This window comes from Notamacropus eugenii, chromosome 7 (assembly GCF_028372415.1).
Source record: "Notamacropus eugenii isolate mMacEug1 chromosome 7, mMacEug1.pri_v2, whole genome shotgun sequence".
Lineage (NCBI taxonomy): Eukaryota > Metazoa > Chordata > Mammalia > Diprotodontia > Macropodidae > Notamacropus > Notamacropus eugenii.
In genome coordinates this window covers 60,579,915-60,598,747 of record NC_092878.1, presented here as the reverse complement: position 1 = coordinate 60,598,747, position 18,833 = coordinate 60,579,915, and the positions used below count along the sequence as shown (strand labels likewise).

The 18,833-nt window shown below is 43.4% G+C and overlaps 2 long non-coding RNA genes across 2 annotated transcripts in view; one reads left to right on the top strand and one right to left on the bottom strand.

Moving 5' to 3' along the window:
* Positions 1-1,953, top strand: part of LOC140514244 (uncharacterized) — a 98,421-nt gene extending 96,468 nt beyond the window's left edge. The window contains exon 4 of the long non-coding RNA XR_011970483.1: positions 1,370-1,953. This is a non-coding gene — a long non-coding RNA (uncharacterized lncRNA). The remainder of the gene's footprint in view (positions 1-1,369) is intronic.
* A 2,181-nt stretch (positions 1,954-4,134) lies between these two features.
* On the bottom strand, positions 4,135-5,783 carry LOC140513440 (uncharacterized). The gene is made up of 3 exons (XR_011970169.1): positions 5,521-5,783; positions 4,880-4,956; positions 4,135-4,795 (listed from the first exon to the last, which is right to left on the bottom strand). It is a non-coding gene; the product is annotated as an uncharacterized lncRNA (long non-coding RNA).
* Between the last annotated feature and the right edge of the window lie 13,050 nt (positions 5,784-18,833).

Here is an 18,833-nt window from a genome sequence, read left to right as displayed (position 1 = left end):
TTATTATTTTGGACCCTCTTTTAACATAGATTGTTGACTATAAGCAGGAATAAACTTTGTCTTATTACCATTTGTCACATGTATGTCAGTGGGACATACTCTACACATATCATTTTAACTTTCCCACTTGATGGGAGTTGCAAAAAACTTCCTTTCTTTCATGGAATGGTTCTGTACATTCAATACATTTTTAAAAGCTGCTAGCCTGGGCAAACATAAGCATGAATCAGAAATACAAAAATAGAGACCTATAATTTAAAAAGAAATCAAAGAAAGGAAATGTGAAAACAAGAAGAATGATTTGGGGGCGCTGGAAATCATCAATTGAAAATACAACACATGACATTCCAAAGGCCTACTGCACTCAGCCCTTTGGCAGGAATTTAATAGGCTACTATGTTTAAGAAGGTACGTGAAGAAGTTGGAAAGGGTTATAGCCAAAAGAAGGAAAGGGGAAGTAAATAAGCATTTATTAAGTACCTATAATTTTCTAGGTACTGCACTAAGCTCTTTACAAATATCTCATTTTTTTCCTTAGAACAACCTTGAGAGGTAAGTACCATAATCATCCCCTTTTTGTAACTGAGGCAGATAAAGGTTAAGTGACTTGCCCAGGATCTCAAAGCTGGTAAATATCTAAAGGTAAATTTGAACCCAGGTCTTCTAAGACTCCAGGCTTAGCATTCTATCTACTGAATTACCTAGTTGCTTCAATATGATGGATTTTAGAAACCGGGGATGTTTTGAGTCGTCAGGTACCTCAAAGATCATCCAGTCATTTTGCACATAGGAAGGCATATCATGAATGGACACCCAAAATGCTTAAGACTTAGAGAGAACCTTGCTCATGGAGAAATTTCCTATACCATACTCCTCCATACTTCTCAGAAGTCTGTCCACGACTGCCACAGGATGGTATGTTACTTAGTATGAACTATGAATTGAACAGGCATGCTTCCAGAGCATAGAGTTTAAGTGATATTGATATTAGACTGATTAGTAATCCTACAATGGTCTCTAAGCATTCAAGTGAAAGGAAGAGCCAATATATGCAGCAAACTTCATTATTGTCTTATTTTAAGAAATTGCCACAGTCACCCCAAGCTGCAATCACCACCACCCTAAGTCAGCAACCAATCAATGTCTAGGTAAGACTCTCTACCAGCAAAAAGATTATGACTCCCTGAAGGCTCAGATGATGGTTAGCTTTTTAGCAATAAAGTATTTCTTAATTAAGGTATGTACATTGGTTTTTTTTTCAGATCTAACACTGCTGAACACTGTAGCAGACAATAGTAGAACGTAAATTAACTTTTATATGCATGGCAAACAAAAAAAATTGCGTGACTTGCTTTTTGCTTTATTCCAGTGGTCTGGAACCAAATCTACAACATCTCTGAGGTCTACCTGTATAGGATCCATAAGTCAGAACTCTCCAGGTTGCAGCACAGAGAGTGATCAACCCAGTCTCTCCTGTAACTGTTGCATCAAGAGAGGTCAAAAGTGATCTCTACAAAAACTCTCTGGTTGCTCTGGCAAGAAGCCAGTATTTCAAGGTCTGCTGCAGCAGTGACTTTTCCTAGCGTCATTTTGTAAGTGAGCTAATGCGTCCTTCTGTTACTCTGTTAAAGATATTGAAAAGTTAAAAAGTAACTAGGGTGAATGCTTCAAAAGACATACGTGTGTGTGTTTTACATCTACATGTTGCGTTAGTTTGATATACGGAGATATGTCAGTGGGGGCTCAGAGCTCTGAATGTGAATGGGGAATTACCCCAGTGGTACTATGAATCAAAATTAAGTTGATCTCCCTGCCTCCAGACTCCTCCCTTCTCCAATCCACCCTCCACACATCTGTAAAAATAATCTTTGTAATGCACTTATCCATGTCATATCCCTGCTCAGAATCTCAAGGATAAAGTTCTCTACAATCTTCCTCCAACTTTCCTTTCCAATCTTATTTCATGCTATTCCCTTCAAGTATTCTAACTTCCAGAAAAACTGAACCCATTCGCTGATATCAACCTGGATTGTTTTACCACCCTACAAGTATCTATAACACACTCCTTCCAAGTGGGTTCCACATCAAGTGTCGCCTCTTCTAGCAGGCTTCTCTTATCTCCCTAAATGATGCGATCTCCCCTTCTTTATATTTTCTTCCATTTTTTGTCTGTTGCCTTCACACGTTCTACCTCATATCATATATACATAGATATATGATACACATATATACATATTATATATATATGGAGAGAGATGGAGAGAGAGAATATCCCCCCTCCCTACCTCATCATATGGTAAACTCATTGATATACCAATTTTTTTCATTTTCATACTTCCAATCCTTGGCACAGTTCTTTGCACATAACATGTCCTTAATAAATATTTATTGAATTGGCATGGTGGTGACAGTAAGTTCTGAAAAGGAGGTACAGATGCCAAAGCTGATCTAGGGAAAGGAAGATGCACACATTCCAAAAGGGACCAATTGCTAATCCTCATTTCTAATATTATCCCTTCTCCCAAGGTCCCCCAAATGTGATTTTTGAAAATGTTTTATTGATGTTGTTTGTTTTTGTGCCACAATCATTTCCTAACATTCCCCAACCTCATGGACTCTTCATTTAGGACAAAGCCCAACCAAACCAACTCCTAGAGTCATGCTGTCTGTCTGTATATGAAACCTTAGCAGTCATAACTTGCCACCTCTTTGCCAAGAGGAAGAAGGCACAGATCAACACTCTTCCTTTGGCACCAACACTGGTCACCCCCATGGTCAACCCTGGATAGAATAGGGACCTCAGAAATTCCTTGATCTTCTAGTCTAACATAGCTATGCAGGTTCTGGGAAAGAATCACAGAAAGCTTTAACAGTAGAAATGAAGTCGAATTAATTCTCTGTAGAACTTTGACAGCTGCTAACAGTAACTCACATGCATACTGGTGAGGCCAAAAGGCTGGGGACTAGTTTCCCCCATTTCCACCATTGCATGAGGTCCCTTCTCACTCCTTGGATTCCTTCTTGTTTCCTGCTCTCCACAACAATCCCTGAATCACAGAAGCTACAACTGCAGCATCAGCAGAAGATTCCAGGGGAAAGCCTTCTCTCTGTTAGAGACTAGGGTGGGTACCCCAGCTCAGCAACTTGGCAAAATTGCAGAGTCTGCCGCTGCACCACCGACTGATGCAGTAGTTCTGTGACCCTTTTTATGAGAGCCTGCCTGGATTTCTCTGTATTGTTAGGGTGAGGGTGGGGAGTCGTGCCTTTGTGAGGCTAGAAAAGCGCTCTGCCTTTATGTTAGAGAGTTGGATATAGAAGTGGGCACTCCCATGAATCTCTCTGTGGTTTTGCAGTGCATGTACGTTTGTGCATTTCTTTATGTGGATGTCTTTGTGTGTGTGCTTTGCATTTTATATCTATCCCCCTACATCTGTCTCTATCCTTATCTCTATATGCTGGCTTGATCTTCCGTAGATTTCAGTGCCTGGCTGTGAGCTGGGACTAGGCATGGGGGAAGGCTACCCAAGCTAAAACTCTAGTCCTTTGCCTGGGCTACCCAAGAGTATTTGTCCCTCCAAAGTGATGCTTCTGCTCGGGTCGGTGTTTCCTCACACTTTCAGATCAAATTCCTGAAGAATTATTTATGTAAAAATCATGAACGTTCCTAGCTTGCAAATGGAGTTCAAATCCTTGTTACTGTTTACAGTCAAACAGCTGTTCTCAGCATTTCTTCTGGAGTCTTGGATATCTCAGCTCCTCCGTACTCAGCCTTACATCATACCAGCTGCAATAATAAGAAACTTGAAGAGGTCAAGAGCATGCAGGCCTGCTAAACCACACCTTTGTTTCAAATAGCTTTTGGATGGTAAAAGCTCTAGTCCTAGGCACTGTTCCCCTGCCCCCCTCCTTCCTGGCCTCTTGCACAGTTCCTGGCTCTGGCCCAGCCCCAGTGTGCTGAAAAACATGCTCAGGCCCCTTCAGTGTAACTCAAAACACAGACTCTCCTTATGCATTTTCCCTGGAAACATTCTATAGACACAGTCTGGGAAACTTTCCAAAAGTTTCCTGAACCAAAGATAATAATAATAAAAGAGAGAACTTGGGTAAAAGCTCTTGTTGATTTATGTTCAGGAGCACAGGCATGGATTGTAGGGAAGGGGAAAAAGTGAGGGTTTTCCAGGTCAATTTAAACATTTGTCCTTTAAAAAAAAAAAAGCAGCTAAATTATATTCAGTCTCCTCAGAGCTGTTTATTGAAACTCACCCAGAGGGCAAGATAGTCAGGCTTCCTTCCCTCCTTCCCCCTTCCCCCAATCTGGATCTCTTTCATACCAAAGATCCTGCCTATTCCAAAGCCCACGGAGCACAGATTTTAAAACAACAAAAAACTTTCCCCTAACTTCCATCACTCCCACCATGCTGGTAAAGAGTGAAGTTTTTACTAGTCAGTTCCATCCCAGAAGCAGCTGTATTCTAGTAAGGAAACTTGGTGCAGCAAGTACCTTGCAAAACCTAAAAAGTGCCACATAAAATTTTGTTGTAGTTGTTGTTGTGGGATCTTTAGCTTAAAAAGTGAAAGAAAGGCTAAGTTCTATGGTATTCAAGTGAAAGAACTCTGATTTCAGCTGGCAGTAAACTCCTTCCCACCATGCCCAGGGTCACACAGCTTAGGGAACTAGAGTTGGAATCCTCCTTTCTCCAATCCCAGCCCTCCTCCAGGATGCTTTGACTGCTGCACTTCCAAACCATTTTCAGTTCCCACACTCCTTGCCTTTCAGCAGTCTTCCCAGTGCCTCCTATGAAAGATAATAAAATTCTATAGTTTATCATATTTATGCAGGAAATTTAATCAAATTCAATAGGATATTATGATTATTTACCAAATGCTTCCTTTGACCAGTTTCTTGGTCCCGTTAGGCTACATTTACCCCAAATGGGGAACCCTTGCTCCGAATCACTGTGTGTAAAAATAAGGACAAACAATGAATGATGCGTGCCCATCTTTATATTTCTTTATAAAAGGTAACCACTTTTCAACTCATGACATATTTTTTATGGGTTGATTAGAGGCAAAAATATTGATAGAAAGGAGTTCTCTTGCTGTAAATACAAGGCCAATGACATCTTAAAATGCTTTCACTTACTTATAGGTAACAGATCACTATAATGAAAACAGAAAATTTTATAAAAACAAGAAAATGATTAATTCTTGTGATATATATGTAAATAATAATAATGATAATAGCTCACATTTCTTAGCACCTGCTTTGTTCTGGGCACCTTGCTAAGTGCTTTACAATTACTAAGTCATTTGATCCTCACAATAATGCTGGGAGGTATTATCATCCCCATTTCACAGATGAAGAAACTGAGGCAGACTTGCCCAGGATCACACAGCTAGTATCAGAGGCCAGATTTTGAAGTCAGGTCTCCCAAACTCACTGTGCCACCCAGCTGCCCCAAACAGAATATAATTCAAGTTTTTGCTGTTATCTTGCTGCAATTCTTAAAGTCAGAATACCTGTGACCTGGGACTGTGTCCTGTCTTCAGAGGAGACTGAAGCTCTAGGTCCGAAGTCATTTAGGGAATTCCAATTTCCTTCTAAGCCTTCCTGTCTGTCAGGAGATGGTGCTCTGCTGAAAATAAAAAAAGAGTAAAGGTACCTGGTGAGAGACTAGTGAATATCTTTGAAAACCTCAGAGGAATTAACCAGGTAAGGCAGGGCTGTGCAGGGAATTTAAAAGGCAGTGGAAACCCACACGGAGCTGTCAAAACAACTTCCCCAGGCCTCTCCCAGTGACTAAGCCAATGTCCTGGAGTTCTGCTGTATTCACCCTCAGGCTAGAGTCCCTGATGTTCCCTTTTTTAATCTTCCCAGACCCAGGACCCTCAGACCAGGTCCATTCACTCCTCTTGAGTTACCTGGCTTAACAGTGATCCACTTAACCCAATGGACCATGTCCCTGACCATACAGCTGAATAAACCTTCTTGATTTGGACCAGCTACATTTAGACTATAGAACCCTGGGCTGGTAATCACTAGCTGGCAGACCCAGCAGTGACTATTAGCGCCATGATAGGATAAAGAAAAGATTGTTCTGGGAGTCAGAGGGTATGGTCCCAGTTCAATTGACTGTGTGGTTTTGGCTGTCTCATACCCTTTGAGGACCTCAGTTTTCTTAGCTTCAAAACAAAGGAATTGGATTATATTACAACTAGGTCCCTTCTAGCTTTAAAAACCTAAGAATATATATACAGTAATTATGGAGGATGTATTTTATTGAGGGAGCTAGGGAATAGGATTGAGAAGAAGGCAGAAAGAGTAGGTCATATCTTTAAAAATTCTGAGTCCAGGGCATGAAAATGATTAAAGGGGTCCCAGGCCTTTGATAACATTAAAGTTTCTATGGTGATTTTTTCTACATTTTCTACAACTCTGTGAAGGAGGCATAATTATACCCTCTCTCTCATTTTATGGATGATTAAACTGGGGCTTGGGAGAGGTAACCTCCAGGTCAAATCATTAATGTGTCACGAGCACCATTCAAACCTGGGTCCAACCATCACCAAAAATGGTACCCAATATGCTATCCTGATTCTTAGGCCTTACCAGAAGGATATACATAAAAACATGTGGGTATGAATAAAAAAGGTCCACCACTGGTTATGGGATCACAGAATTGGAGAAATGAGACCTTAGAATCATCTAATCCAACACACCCTCATTTTATAAAGAAGGAAACCGAGTCTCAAAGAAGTTAAATTGCTTTCCCTGCACAAGATTGCTCCAACGTGTTTTTACAAGATTATCCTTCCATGCTAAGGTCCAGCCAGCCTGATTTTCTTTTTCTTCTTCATCTCCTTCTCCATGGTTTTGTCCTCATTATTTCCACCTCTTAGAATACTTTCCTTTAAAGCTAGTCTCAATTAGTACTTTTCATGAGGTCTTTGCTGATCTCCCTAAGTTGTTAATATTTCCCTTCCCCTTCTCCACTACCATATAATGACTCTGTATAAACTTATGTATATGCCTGCTTTCTCCTTGTAACCAGGGACAATTTCACTTTTGCCTTTATATCCCCAACCCCTAAAATAGCTTCAGTGACACAATAACTTGTTAATAAATCATTATTGATTGATTGGTTGTCCAAAGTCACTCAGGGAAAGTTAAATGGCAAGGCTAGAATTTGAACCCATGTCCAATGAGCCAAATCCCATGCTTTGCTCACTGTACCAAGAATATTCTAGCTCTTCAAAAGTTCACAGGCTACAATTATCATATCACTGTGCCCCTCTTTCTTCCTCCACTCCAGCAAATAATAAAATATTACAAACATCACTGCTTTGGTATCTGTACTTTGGTATCTTGTCTTGCCATCAGACCCAGAGCACTTTCATTATTTGGTGGTAAGGTAAGGGTAGGTGGTTTTTGGATCTCCACTGACACCCTCAGGCTCCCTCCCAGGGCTATGATAAGGCTAGTCTTGTTAGGGTGTCTTAGATCCCAGAAAGCCAGCACTAGAAATCCAAAGCATTCACATTACCCAAAACAATGACCTCCAGGGAGTGAGCAAGACACATAATACCTAAAATAGACTCATTGTTGTTCTGCATAACATCCAGGAATTTGGTGAAACTCATCATTTTTTCAGGTTACTGATAATGCAAGTTTGGAAACTGAAACAGGAAGGAGCACGAGGCTGAAAAAGCTTTTTATCCAGCCCACAGTTACTCTCTCTCTCCAGATGCAAGTTGTTGGCTTTTTTTTTCTTTCCCAGAAGCACTTTAGTGGGGTTAAAATTAGCTTTAAAAAAAAAAAAAAGAACAACATTCTGGGTCACATGCTATGAAACAAACAAAATTTTTTTGTTGTCCACCCCACCCCCATCTCTCCTGCCTAACAACAGACCTTCCTAATCATAGATTTCTGGGAAACCTGGAAGAGTAACAGGCTTTTCAGGCCTTCGGCACAAACGGGTCATGCCATGGACTCTTCTGATGTTATCGGGTCTTTTGCAATAATATAAAAAAAGAGAATGTCAAGGTTGTTTGGAATTACTATGCCTGCCACAGATTTGATGGTCATTCAATCACACTGAAATGGCTACTTGTGAATCTCCAGATTTCTCTGCCTGGCCCAGGAGAGGGAGGCAAAGGAAGGATTTTTTTTTTTTTTTGCCAGGTTGACCTAGAAACAAATACAGCCAAGGACATTCAACGAAGGGGAAGGTTAGGGATTGAAATGTGAAAGTTGGCTGCAGATGGGGAGTGGCAGGGCTGGGGGGTGGGGGGGTGGGGTGGTTAGAGGAAGCAAGGGAGGCATTGACTGCTCATGGTTACCCCAAGTATTAAAATATAAAAATACATCCAGGCTGTCCACTATGCTGCTGTGCAGGGCTCTTTATCTCTGGTTTCTGGTGATATGAGCATGTCATGGTCTGCTTTGTTCTTCCAGTTGAAAATTGTCACCAGAAACCCTTGATAAAAATATAGCCTCCTACTCAGAGCATACAGTCAGGTAGTGTTTAAAGCTCTGTCTCCCTGGCGCTCAATAAAGATACTCGCCTGTCATCTTGGGAAAAGAAACAACCAATTCTAAATATACTTTCTGCTATCAAAAGCTTAGCAGCAGTGAAGAGCCTTCCCTTTTCTCCAACCCCCCCTCCCCCACAAAGGCCTAGTTTAGCCTGAAAGTTTTCAGGTTTGGGTGGAATAGGTCTTTCTGAATTACAGTATAAAATATTTGCTATTTTCTAATATTTGCCCAATAGCCCCCTCCTCTTCTATTTCAACTAGCAAGAGAAATTTAAATTATTAGCCCTTCTACTCCAAAAGCATCTCCCCATTTCTCCCCCTTTTTCCAGGTAAGTCTTATGTACCCAGTAGCAGAGTTTAAGTACTGATGGATCTAGTTCTTCAGCCTGCTGGAAAGATGGAAAGCAGATGGTATTTATTTATTTATTTGGAAGGGGTTACTGAAGAATCAGGAAATTCCAAGGAGACAAACAGAATTCGTAGAGCAACCCCAAATTGCCATGACAACTGGAGGCAGGAACCCAGAGAAAGGCAGGTAAAGAAAATCTAGTTAAAAATGATAGTGAAGCCTCACACACTCTGAGCTCTTTTTTTTCCCCTTTGAAGAAATATATACTTTGGCTCCAATGTGATGCAGCGCATGAGGGCTTGTGAAAGTATTGTCCTGATGGCTTACCATGTGGAAAGTGCTCCAGAAATCTGGACAAATGGATTCTGGAGCCCTCATTATCCTGGGGACAGTCCCAAATACAAATTCCCAGTACTTTCATGTTCTCAAACAAGTCTAAACTCTTTAAGTACACACATACACACACCTAATCTTTTTGTGGAAAAGCCTTAGGTGTTGAGAGTAGACCAAGGTCTGCAGGCTGAAGCCCCAAAGTAAGCAATGTGGAGCAATATATTTAGCAGATAATATTGAAAACCACAGGAAAATATGAATGGAAAATACATTCCTTCACTGGTATGTTAAAGGACCTTTAAGTCCAGGAAACTGTAAGCTCAGTAGAGGGGATATTTTTCTCCCTATTCTTGCCTCAAAACAAATAAATCACCAGCCCTTTCTGGTTTCCAACCAGTAGAAATTCTCCTTCTGTCCTCTCCATGCCCCATTATAAAAGGCCACCCATCAAGTTAGCAGTATAGATCTTACTATATACCCAATGGCTGATGTTATTCTGTGTTTGTATACTGGACCGGACTAGACATGTGCAAAATGTGTTGCCTATGATTTAGGTTTTTACACATACACACATACACACACACACACACACACACACACACACACACACTCACACTGACTGATCAGGCTGAAATAGTGTAAATGCAGTCTTATTTCAGCTTCTGCTTTTCCCAGGGTGAGGTCCTGAATCAGTGCTATGGACCAGGAGGTAACTGACACTACTGCCCTGGGAATATCCTGTTTCACCATGGCCCTGGTTCTGAAGGGATTCGATGTATACTTCTGTAGAGAGATAGATTCAGAAAGAACCCCAATTTTGGGCAGAATCACAGCCCCAGAGCAGGGGAAATGTGGGAAAGGCAACAACACAGTAAGATGGATGCTGAATGACGTCAGCTGCTGGCTAAAATATCTGGCATACATGCTGAGGGAGGTTGCCAGCTAAATATTGTTTAAAAAAGATAAAATACACTCAAACTGTGCAGAATGTGGGGCTGTTATGTTTACATCCGGGTTTTAATGACTCCAAGCCGGCTCTTGGGGTTTTTCTCTTTTGCTGAAATGCTCTATGAAAAACACAGCATTGTATAAGCCAGGGCTAAGGAAGGACTAAGGGGAGGGAGAGGAGGGAGGGAGATGAGAGAATGGAGAAGAGGCTCCCCTCCCAGGCTCGGAAAAAGGCCAAAGGGGTGACTGACAGGCAGAGTTAAAGCTCTGTTCAAACTTCAAAACCACCTTCTTTCCATCCCATTCCAGCTTTGTCTGGCTGATTCATCAGAACTATAGCTGGGAAGGGTTAAGCTTTTCCAGAACATTTATTTCACCATCTCACAGAAAGAGGGGAGGGGGAAAGTGAGTGTGTGTGTGTGTGTGTGTGTGTGTGTGTGTGTGTGTGTGTGTGAGAGAGAGAGAGAGAGAGAGAGAGAGAGAGAGAGAGAGAGAGAGAGAGAGAGAGAGAGAGAGAGAGGGAGGGAGGGAGGGAGGGAGGGAGAGAGAGACAGAGAGAGAGAGAGAGAGAGACAGAGAGAGAGAGAGAGACAGAAACAGAAGCAGCGAGAGAGATAGAAACAGAAAGACAGGGAGAGACAGAAATAGAGAGATACAGAAGAAGGGAGAGAGAAACGGGGGGAGGGAAGAAAGAGAGAGAGAGAGAGAGAGAGAGAGAGAGAGAGAGAGAGAGAGAGAGAGAGAGAGAGAGAGAGAGAGAGAGAGAGAAACCCTGCAGAGCTGAGAGGCTGTAGATCACAGGGCCATTCTGATAGCCTCCTGTCCCCATGGCAACTGTACGGCATTTATCAGTTCCTTATGAGAGCAGGCACCGCAAATCTGCATTGCACATGGCAGGCTTCCAGAATTTCAAATGAAAGAGCACTTTGAACTGCTGCCAAGTTTGGAAGGAGCAGGACTGTCAGGGCTGCTTAAAACTGGCAGTTTGTACTTGGGAGGCGTTCAGTTCCCACAATCCTTCAGGGCTGGCAAGCTGCCAAGGACTTAGCGGAAGCTAAAAAGTAACTCCCTCCCTCCTCCTTTTCCCTCCACACTCCCCCCCCCACTCCTCCCTCTCCTCACGCTCCTTCTCTTTCTCCCTCCCCATACCATTCACTGCAGTGCACTCAAAATTTTCCACATGTCCTGTGTCACAAGTGCAGATTGTACAGTGAAAGCAAAAACCCAGCCGGCTGCCTGGGATTCTGTTTTTATTAATAATCCAGGGAGAAGGGGGAAAAAAGGAAAAGGAAAAGCAGTTTCAGGTTAACTGGCTAGCTGAAGGCAGCACAGTGGATGCCCTGTACCTGTAAAACGTTGCTGCTGCTGCCGTGGCTCTGTGTGGGGGGTGGGGGGGAGAGGCCAGTGAGATGTGCCTAGAACTGCATGTAGCCCTCCAGCAAGGACATTAGGGAGGGAAAATGGGTAGGGGGAAAGATGATAAAGAGAAAAGACCAGCTTTGGTTCTGTTTACAGTATCATGGAGGCATCATTCATTACAAAGTATCACCAAGTACTTTCCTGAGACAAGTGGGCAGTGTCTTAGTGGTGGCTAATCTTTCTCCCCTCCCTCCTGAGTGTTGTGCTGAGATGGAGAGAATCTCTGAGACCAATCCCTGAGTGAATGCAGTAGAAAAGGAAGTGGGGGGGTGGGGGTGGGGGTGGAGGAGAACGAAGACTGGCTTTTAAATGGAGTTTTCATGAGAATTTCTGACAACCACATATTGCCCAGAACACCAGGACTTCTGCTGGCAGAATCCATGAATTGGCACAATACTCTCACTGTTCTTAATTTTTAAAATATATAATTAAAAATGTTTTTAATGTACAGGGAGATCAAGGGCCCAGGCTTTATTTTCCAGCACTAGTCATAAGCCTTTAGTACAAATAGAATGAAAATTGTCTGTCGCTCAGGCAATTGGAAAGAGTTCAGGAAAACTATGTCTGGCATTAATTCCAAAGTGGAGGTTTTGGTTCAAGCCAGGCCCATTAATTTCAGTAAACTGTTTTCACTAGTCTGGATCCCACTGTGCAAAGACTATTTATTACCTTTTGCTAACCTGATGTCTGCAGAGTTGTAAAGCAAATGAGGAAAAAAAAACAGGGTGGAGATATCTCTATCTCTGGCTCAAATGGATTTTGCACCTTTCCTTTGGGGACCATGTTTTATAGCTACTTTCCTGTTGCTTTTTTTTTTTTTTGCCTTCGCCAGTTTAAGTATTCTCTATTCCTTTCTTTCCACCCCCCAGCATGTCTTGCAATGAATTAGGGGAGAAATGATCCTGAGGGGGATTGGATGGGATAATGCGGGAGCAAGTACACACATTCCCCTGCCTTTCTGGAGGGTCCACCTCCCAACCTCAAAGATGTTTTGTGCCCTTTTTCATGACTCCCAGTCTCTCTAGGGTACAGTTTGAAACCCTGACATGATTCACCCAAGCAATCTGGTCCAAAAATATACCAAGACAGTCAATTTTGGCATTTTATCTCCCTTAGGAATTTTACTAGTTGCCTTAGAAAAGAAAGTAAATTGCTTTTTTGGTTGTTGTTATTCCTTTCCTCCACCCCCTCCTCCCTTCTGTCTTTATTCTACCTTTCTTCTCCTAGTCTTTGCCCAACATAATGCCATTTTAAAGGGGTGGGGAAAAGGGAGCGAAAGAAAATTCCCCAAATGTCCATGTATCTGTTGGATAGTACAGTCTGTGGGTATGTGTCCTGCTGGCATCTCCCTTCTGACAGCAGAGAGTGTTAATCAGAATTAAAAGCCAGTCAATACTATTAAGTCATCAGATGGGTGACTTGGTAGAGAAAGATGGGGGAGGGGGAAGAAAAGATGAGTGTTAATGAGACATTCAATTCTTTTCTCAGTCTCACCAAAAGGGAAACCTGGGAAAAAGAAACTCATTCTATTATAGTAAAAATTATACATGTCAAATAACCAAAATTATTGGTCATTTTAAACTTAATTTTTCATTCCAAATGCATTAAAGTTTTCCGTTCTTAATAGTGGAATCTAGAATGTCATGTTCACTTCATTCAGGACTTTTAATGAACACTATCAATTTGGGAAAGGATATGGAGGTGGGGAACCACCTGAAGTTTCCAGCTCACAAGCAGTGGGGATCAACAGACTGAATGCCCAAGAATGGGGGCGCATGGCTCATTTTGAAGGCCCTGAAATCTAAAGTTATTTTTCTATAAAGTCTATGAAATGAGTCCAGATCCACAGGGAGTCTGCTTAGCAGAAAGAGGACCCAGGCAGCCTTGAAAATATCAGAGTGGGATGGAGGTAGAAGTTCTGTAGGGCATAAGGGGAAAAACCAGAGCTTTGTAGAAAGTAAAGGGGAAAAAAATAAAAGGATGGGAACTGTTCTGTGTTGGTAGATGTAGGCTGCCGGTAACAGAACTTGTTAGGCAAGGAAGTAGGATTTTGCATTATTGAAGGTTATTGTGTGGGCAACGAGGCAGAAAACCAGTAATATGAAAAAGGGGAGGGGGGAGAGAATTGGTAATAAAAAAAATGTGCAGTGACAGGCTAGAAAATGTCACTGAGGAGACTGCAATGCCACAGAATAAAAGGATAACTAATTGACTACCATATACAAAAGGAATTAAAAACAAAATGAAATACAGGAGAGAAACCTTCCCAATAGCAGAGAAGGGATGGGGCAAAGGGAGGGAAACTTGAACTTCCGAACTTCACTTCCCAAATCCAACCACTACCCTCCCTCATTTCTCTATCCACCCACTCACCCTCTGACCCCAAGGACCTCTTTACTGCCCTGGGCCCAAGAAATGCTGAAGTACTCTCTGCTGAATTTAATTAAATCGAGAATGATAAAGATAAAACACATAATTACATCCTTATTCTCTGCCACTCACTGTTTTGACACTTCCTGTCAGTTCTGTTTTTATAGAAGAGGTCGCTGACTATTCATCTTTAAATTGACCAAAGCAAAAAGAAACAACCCCAAGCAAATTTATCAATCCCTAGATTCATTTCCAGGGGAGTTGTGGAAAAGAAAAAGCCTCACTCAATCTGGGGACAGATGGGAGAGAAGATGGGATGAGATGGGAGAGAAAAAGACAAATCTCAGGTCTTGTAATTTCGGCATTTTCTTTAAAGCCCCGAGGTTATGGGACATAGTCCTGGAGGGGACAGGTTTTCTTACTTGCCCTCAACACAGCAAGCCCACAAAAGAGGTTAGGCTAGCCTCCAAATACTAGTCTCCCTGATATCCCCTCCACAAACCTGTAGCCGTCAGTCTCCCTAGGAGGAAAATGCTCTTTCTGCAGGTACCTAACACTAAGAATGTGTTTTTGAAAAATACTGTGCCCCGGCTAGTGCCTACAGAGAACTTCTACGCAACAATTTTACCTAGCAGTCTCTGGAGCTGAGAAGATAATTAACACCTTGCATTTATATAATTCTTTAACCTTTGCAAAGTGCTTTCGCCGACATTTATTATCTCTTTTGATCTTGGAGGTGGCTAGAACAGGTAATATTATCTCCATTCACCTTATCGGGAAACTGAGGACCATAAAGGCCATTAAGGGATTTCTCCAACCATTATCAAGAAACAAACACAAAACAGATCCCAGAAGTAGTCTGTTGCTCTTTTTGGTAGGGGATTTAGTAGGGAAGGGAAGTACATCTAGAGACAGATTACTCAATCTCAAATCTCCAGATCAAACCGGGCCATCTAAAGATCACCAAATAAAGAACCTCGGCTCCCAGGATTTAGAACTGGAAAGAACTTCTGAAGGTAACCTCATTGCTAAAGGGGTGGCAGGATGTGAAGGTCTGGCGATTAAACCCAAGACCACAGTAGGAACTGCAGAAGTTGCTGGACGGGTTCAAGATCTTCAACTCTTGGGCAAATAGTCCAGTTGCGCAAAAGTCACTTAAGCCTTGAATGGAGTCTGTTTCTCGTTGATCTTAAATTTAAGGTGGGGAATCTGCAGAGAAGAATGGATGGTGGGATGGTGGTGACTCTCTGGGCTGGAATGGAAGCAGAAAGCCAATTTTCTTTCCCATTCTCATTAATCATTATTTCTCACTAGCTCAACCCGAGATTTATTTCCTTTTGTCATTCAAAAGCAGCGGCTAAGTTCAAGTTAAAGAAAGGGTTGGGCAGAGGTGACCGGAGACTTGCAGCTTGAGACCGGTGCTCCTCCCTGAAATAAACGTCCTCCTTTTCCCCCTCCCCTCCCTGAAATGCCATCATTAGGATTCATTCCTTTGCTAAGTATCTCCCTCACCCAGGGGTCCCCTTTTAAAATGCAAAAATGGGATGGAGGAGTGTAACACAAAAAGTCCCTAACACTTCAGTGTGAACAAATTCTTCAGAACACTCCGCCCGAGGGAAGAGTATGCGGGATGGTGCTAGGTTCGAAAAGGATGCTCTTTGCAAGCGTTAATGCGCTATATAAATGTGAAATTATTGCTTCACTGTTTTGCCTAGAGCCAGCCATCCGAGTGTGGTTAACGACTCAAAAATAGTAGGTGATTAGACCCCCTCTTTGGATCTAATTTGCATGGTGTTAATTTAAAATAATGGAGATCCTAAATCTCAGCTCCATCTCCTCTTCCCCCCGCCCCATTCCCTTAAGTCCCTAACATCACCTTATGGTAGCCCTAGTCTGGCCAAAAGAACTGGTGCCTTTTTTGCTGCCCCTGGGGCTTTCATGAGGGGATACCGCGCAAGTTATCTAGGGACAGATTCGCCGTTTCCAAGTCACCCGATTAGTTGGGGCTATATGAATGTTTAATGCACCTACCTAGATCGCCCTACTAGTTAGCTGCTGCTTGGAGATTTTTAAGCAAAAAGGGGATGGAGAGCACTCAGGGAGTGGGGGGGGGGAGGGGGCCTGGGTTTCCCAGTTTGAGGCCACTCTCTCCGCCCGAGATTGAAAGACTCTGAGGAGAAAGGCCTCTGACACAGTGACCCCGGAAATCCCCCGTCACAGTGAAGTTGTGACCCGAGCTTATTTAGCTCCAGGGCTGTTTGGGGAGTCCTTGCATCTTCTCCGCCTCTTTCCTCCCCAAGCTCTCGGTAGTGAATCGGGGTTCAGACCCAGAAGGCACGTGGATCGACTGTCACCCTGCCTATACCCTTCCACCTCTTTTATCTTCAAAAACCGACTGCAGTGTTGTCTTTCCCCCTTCCCATCTTACTACCCCTCCCCCCTCCTCACTGGTCCCTCTCCTTGTGTATTTGTTTTAACTCAACCAAGCGTCTGAATAGTGTCATTGTCTAGTGCTTCCCTTTTCTCCCTGCTCCTCCCTCACCGCACCTCCCCCCCCCATCCCGTAAGGCTCATTCCAGGATTTCTTTATTTTCAGATCTAAATAAACACACTAGCTTTTGCTGAGGACAGCTCTGGACTCCCTCGATGCCCTGGCAAAGTGGCAAGAGGAGGAAGCTGAGAAGGGAGGACCGAGAGGCAGGAACCAGACGCGACGCCCCCTTTCTTTCCCCCTCCCTCATTCCGCCCAGCCCCCCCGGAAGAATGTAGTCAGAGATTTGATCTTCTCTTGCAGCTGCACGGCCAGCGCCACCATCAAGATTTCATTTTCTCCTTCCAGGCGACTTTACCCCCCGGGAGCCCCCGCTCCGCTAGCTCGCAGACTGGCTTGGCACATTTCGGAGGCACAGGCTCCTCTCTTGCTGGTTTTGAGATCGCAGCTCCTGCTGCGAGCCCGTGTTATTGCTGAGATTTCACGCTCGAGTGGCTCTTGCGTAACCTCGGCCCTGGCCGAAGTTAAAAAAAAAATCCGAGATTAATCATTACGGAAAAGCAAATACACTTCCGCCCCACAACACGTCCTGTTAGTAAAAGTAAATCACGGTTCGGTCTCGTCCCAGTTGTTGATTTCTCACGTTTGCTAATCCCCAACCCCTCCCTCCCCTCCCCCAACCTATATGTCCACGGATGTACAGGCTCCTGCATTCATTTGCCGGGCCACTAGGAGCTGACACAGCCCGGGAGGGATCGGCGAGGCCTGATCCTATCTAAGGCGCTTATTATTTACACTCACTATAAAGGCGGCCCTTGTGAATTTAGTCGGCTTCGTTTACAGAGGGGTGAGTGTTTCCAAAAAAGGCCTTTCTCGAAGGAGCTCTCAGCCGAGTGAATAGCCCAAGGGTGACGGGAGGTTCAGGAGGAGAGAGAGAGCGAGTGCGTTTTTTTAAAAAAATATTTTTATTAATGCCAGCCGGATAAAGCAGTGGCGCCGCGTGGAGAAGTCAGCAGGAGAGCACCATTCCTGCAGTAGAGTGGAGGGCAAGAAGAGATGACAGGATCCAGTGTGTGCCTGAAGTCGGAAATGGGGCCAGGGAGCTAGCTGGACTCGTGGGCAGCCGGACTCAGAAGGGGCTTTTAGAATGTTTACATCTCTACCCCAAACGTTAGCCCGCTCCCTCCTCTAAAGATCAACCAACCAGCCTCCAGAGCTCTAGGGCAACCTTTTACCCGGATTCTGGGCCCAAAGCACAGTGGTTTAATAGAGTGAGCTCTCCCGAGTGCCCCATGGAGGCCCCTCCCGCAGAGATGTCATTGCGTGCACCCTCAACTTTCTCCCTAGCCGAAACAACCCACTCCATAAGTAACTAGGATGAGGAAAAGAGTCGAGACTAGGTTCAGAAGTGTTTGAAATGACTATTCTGATGGGAGTCCACCTCACCTAGGGCCGCTGTAGGATTTATGCTTCAAGACTAGAGTGGCACTCACTTGGTATCCTCGGAGACCAAGCTATCTCACTTCGTCAGTAAGGTGCACTACTGCTGTTTTAAGCCTGAAACCCACTCTCTCTCACCCCTTTCCTCCACCCGCCTCTGCAGCAAGATTCTCAGAGTATCCCCTTTTGTCCAGAAACCCGACACCGAAATACGCTGTAGGTTGTCCATACTCCTGTTCCTGTACGAATTATGTGTCCCTAACCTCCTCATGCTATCACACCAAGGCCCCCAGCCCCCCATGCTGAGGATGCCTCAGTCAATTAAGATGCAGGAATGATAAATAGTGGCAATTCCTGGGGGGGGGAGGGCTTCATCTGGAGAAATAACACTTTTTTAAATTAAAAGATTATAATAATACAATAGAAATAGAATTCATTTCGACCTCCTACATGTGTGCATATGTCTGTCTGCATATGTGAGTACATATATGGTACATTATGTCCCCAAAGTTATTATATATAGTCGTGTATGCACGTAGCAAACATCATCATGAGATGAAATGACCTCACGTAAATCTTGACAAAGAGAAGGTAAATTGTCATTTTCCAACATTTTGGTTAAATATAAGTATGGGCTGAATACATACTAAGATACAGAAGTGGGTTAAACAAGTAACTAATGTTCTCCAGGTTCATGGGAATGTCACACAATCCTCCCCCTTCACACACCCTCATATATTTTGACTCACCCTGGGGTAACCGGTTACATTGCAATGGCTGAAGTATGTGTGAGTGATGCAATACTCTCTCTGCTTGCAGCCTTTTGTAGAAAAATAATTGCCATGATCCAAGCAGGCCTGGCAGTGAAAGTTTATTATTGTTGGGGAATGGACAGCAATTTCATTGTTTTGCAAAAACAGAAACCGACTGCAGAGGGAATAAAAGGCA